This window comes from Musca vetustissima, unplaced genomic scaffold (genome assembly GCF_032173495.1).
Source record: "Musca vetustissima isolate MV318-11 ecotype Yass unplaced genomic scaffold, APGP_CSIRO_Mvet_v1 utg18775, whole genome shotgun sequence".
Lineage (NCBI taxonomy): Eukaryota > Metazoa > Arthropoda > Insecta > Diptera > Muscidae > Musca > Musca vetustissima.
This window is the reverse complement of record NW_026876951.1, coordinates 124552-128852: the sequence shown is the minus strand read 5'-3', so window position 1 is coordinate 128852 and position 4301 is coordinate 124552. Positions and strand designations below refer to the sequence as shown.

At 40.6% G+C, this 4301-nt stretch overlaps 1 long non-coding RNA gene across 1 annotated transcript; it reads left to right on the top strand.

The window, feature by feature from the left end:
* The first annotated feature begins 405 nt into the window (after positions 1-405).
* Positions 406-1786, top strand: LOC133321486 (uncharacterized). Its single transcript, XR_009754013.1, has 2 exons — positions 406-521; positions 1736-1786. It is a non-coding gene; the product is annotated as an uncharacterized LOC133321486 (long non-coding RNA).
* Positions 1787-4301: the final 2515 nt, after the last annotated feature.

Sequence of the window (4301 nt, the reverse complement as noted above, 5' to 3'; positions counted from 1 at the left end):
AACAATCCAAGCAGTAGCCATACCAACTCAGGTTGTTGCTGCTGGTGGTGGATCGGCAACAGCTGCAGCAGCTACTACCACTGTTACTGGCAACAATAGCCCCCCAATTGGCAGTCCCAATGCTTTGCTAACCTTTGGTGGTGGTAGTGGCAACAGTGTGCCCTTATCATTGACGGCCAAAAATATTTCAGCCACGGCCATAACACGTGGCTCGCCAACACCCTCAACCCCATCGCCATCACCGTCCTCATCGAGTGGCGTCTCATCATCGTCATCATTGATCTCGTCATCACCTCCCATCAATGGGGTGATCACCAACAACAACAGCAACAATAATGGTCGCAGTGTGACCGTTAACATTCCTAATGGCTTGAAATTGCAAGCAGCAGCAGCCAATGGCATTGGTGGTACGGTAACCGCCCATGCTATTACCGGAACAATTGGCAATGGCGCCGCTACGGCAGCCGCCACAATTATTGCAACATCAGCACCCGCACAAGGAGTTAATAATACTAATAATGGTATGTATATCAAAAAAATATTTTGTTGTTAAGGACTCTAATGCGTGTAATGTGTATATTTCTATATGTAATGTATATAAATGTATATATGTTTTGTGTAGTATAGTAAAGGCGGCTCTAAAGACTTATTTACAGCCCTGGGTCAGAAAAGACGCCTGGAAAGATGTTCACAAAGACTTATTTATAGCCCTGAGCCAGTAAAGGCGTCTATAAAGACTTTTACATCCCAGGACAGTAATGGCGTCTACAAAGACTTCTTTAAAGCTTTGGGTCTGTAAAGGCGTCTCTAAAGACTTCTTTAAAGCCTTCGGCCTTTAAAGGCGTCTACAAAGTCTTCTTTACAGCCCAGGACTGTAAAGACTTTTTTACAGCCAGAAAAGGTTTTCATAAAGACTTCTTTACATCCCAGGACTGTTAAGGCGTCCATAAAGACTTCTTTACAGTCCAGGGCTGTTAAGGCGTCTATAAAGACTTCTTTACAGCCCAGGCCTGTAAAGGCGTCTACAAAGACTTCTTTACAGCCCAGGCCTGTAAAGGCGTCTATAAAGACTTCTTTACAGCCCTGGCCTGTAAAGGCGTCTATAAAGACTTCTTTACAGCCCTGGTCTGTAAAGGCGTCTATAAAGACTTCTTTACTGCTCTAGGCCGTTAAGGCATCCATAAAAACTTCTTTACATCCCTGGGCTATAAAGGCGTCTATAAAGACTTCTTTACAGACCAGGGCTGTTAAGGAGTCCATAAAGACTCCTTTACAGCCCAGGGCTGTTAAGGCGTCCATAAAGACTTCTTTACAGCCCAGGCCTGTAAAGACGTCTATACAGCCCTAGGCATGCAAAGGGGTCTATAAAGACTTCTTTACAACCCTGGCCCGGTAAAGGCGTCTATAAAGACATTTTTACAGTCCAGGTCTGTAAAGGCGCCCTAAAGACTTCTTTACATCCCAGGCTATTAAAGGCGTCTTTAAAGATTTATATACAGCTCAGGTCTGTAAAAAGGCCTCTAAAGACTTTTTTGCCGACCTGGCCTGTAAATGCCCAGTATGTTATTATATATATGTATTTGTGTAATCCCTCCACTCTCTTCCTCTACATTCTATATTTCTTATTTATTTATTCGTATAAATCACATTGGCATAACTCTTATTCTGATTTTTGTTTGTTTAATTTCCTTCCATTCCCTTCAAATAATCATCGTCGAACCATCACCTCGTACAGCGATTATGTTGCAAGCCTTGCGTGGTTGCCATTTAGTGTAAGCTAAGCTCGTAGCCCAACTAAACAGAAATCTGGCCAAAACATGAAAAGAATGAAAATAAAACAAACAAACAATATGGGGAGAAGACTCAAAAAGAAAGGAGAAAATCGAAATAAAATTCTCAAAATATATGGGTTGACCCCGAAAAAAAAAGAAAAACGCTAAAACCCTGGAACATACACAACAGTTTTTTTTTTTAATTTAACCATACACCAAGCCCAGCAGAAAGAAAATATATATCACACAATAGCATTACAAAAGCGACCAACAACAACAATAACACAATCAACCACCACTTGTATAACATCCTATCAAAAAATATATAATCCTGAACAAAACCTGATCTGTCTGTTATCCTTCCAACTAAATTCAAATTATTGAGCACAATTTTTGATGCGGCCAAACACCACCACCACAATCACCACCTCCCCAACTCCAACTATTGAAATCTCATGAATAGAACAAAATGAAAAAATAAATATATTTATTGGAACCAGAGACTGACCACCAACCACGACCACCACAACCACCACCAATGAAAACTCTTTGTACAAATTCTTGTTCCTTCTTATTCTTCTGCGTACCGACCGTCCGACCACTTCAAAATTCTCTGTCACATTATCATCATTTAATTCTTATATATTTTTTGTGTAAACAAATGTGGCCTAGAATTGAATGAATGATCAAAAATTTTGAAATGATTTTGTATATTCTGCAGCAGCAGCATCATCAGCACATGGGTCGTCAGCGGCGGCAGGTATTCCAACAAATCAAATGAATAGTGGCCATCAACAAAAAACATTCTCTTCCGTATCACACGCATCTAAGCTGCAAAATAATGGTGTTGGTGGTGGTACTGGAGGAGCTGCTTCTAGTGGTGGTCGCAAGAAAAGCAGCAGCAACAACAAAAATCATAACAACATGATGGATACCAACAACAAACATTCATCAGAAGATGGTGAACAGCCAGCCGCCAAATTTTTAAAAGTATTAAATACTACATCCCTGTTGGCCAATGGAGGTGGTGGTGGTGGGACCCTGGGAAGTATCGATAGTGGAGTTGGTGGTGGTGGTATTAGTACAAATGGCCTCCATGATAATATTACAACCACAAATGTCCTTGTTAATGGCCAAAAAATGATACTGGCCAATGGTAGTTTAATGACCAACAACAACAGTGGAACAGCTCACAGTGCCAAACTATCACTAAACAATGGCAAATTATTGAATAATGGCACTACCTCAAATTCTGTGACAGCCAATGAATTGTGTCGTCTACCCGGTGGGGCGGAATTGAATATTTTAAATAACAGCAACATCACCTGCAATAATACCACAACTACTCTGGCTACCGCATTTTATCATGCCAATGGCAAAATTACACTTCTCAATGGTGGTGGTGGTGGTGTTGGTCCAACGCCATCTTCACCATCATCTCTAACTGCATCTCCGGTCGCATTCAATGGACAGCAACAAGGATTTTTGCTTAAAGGTATTATTTTTGTGTTAAAATTTTTTGTAATAAATATTTATATGTATTTTCTTCTTTATTTTAGAAGGCTCAAATGTTACACCATTACTGCTGGCTACAGCAGCAGCAGGAGGAGGATTAACCAGTACAACCCCATCATCAACAACAACAACATCTTTGGTATCAACTAGCACCAATGGTTTGCATTTTTCGGGTAATTTTGCTCAATTATTGGCAGCTGCCAATTCATCGAGCCAAAATAATCTCCCCGCAGTAGTTGGAGTAACAAGTAACGGTGCACCATTATCCATTGTGGAGAAATCTAATTCCAAAAATAATTCAAAGGTAAGGAGAAGAATAAAACCCCAAATCAACCAAAATATTTTTGGGAAAGTTTTATACAAGGTCAACGATAAAAAAAATCTTTTAATAAATCTGACTTATAGTAATGTAGGCCTGGAATGTCAAGAAGTATTCATACACGCCATTACAGACCAGGGCTGTAAAGAAGTCTTTATAGACGCCTTTATTGGCCTGGCCTGTAAAGAAGGCCTGGAATGTCAAGAAGTATTCATAGGCGCCATTCCAGACAAGGGCTGTAAAGAAGTCTTTATAGACGCCTTTATTGGCCTGGAATGTCAAGAAGTATTCATAGGCGCCATTACAGACCAGGGCTGCAAAGAAGTCTTTATAGACGCCTTTATTGGGCGGGTCTGTAAAGAAGTCTTTAGAGACGCATTTGCATGGCTGTAAAGATGTTTTTATAGCTGCCTTTACAGACAAGGGCAGTAAACAAGTCTTTTTAGACGCCTTTACCAGGCCTGGGCAGTAAAGAAGTTTTTAGAGGTTCCTTTACAGAGCAGGGCTGTACAGAAAACTTTAAAGACGCCTTTACATACCAGGGCTGCAAAGAAGTCTTTATAGACGACTTTACAGACCTGGACTATAAAGAAGTCTTTATAGACGACTTTACAGACCAGGGCTATAAAAAAGTCGGTGTAGAGACGGCTTGACCGGCCCAGAGCTGTAAAGAAGTCTTTATAGGTGCCTTTACA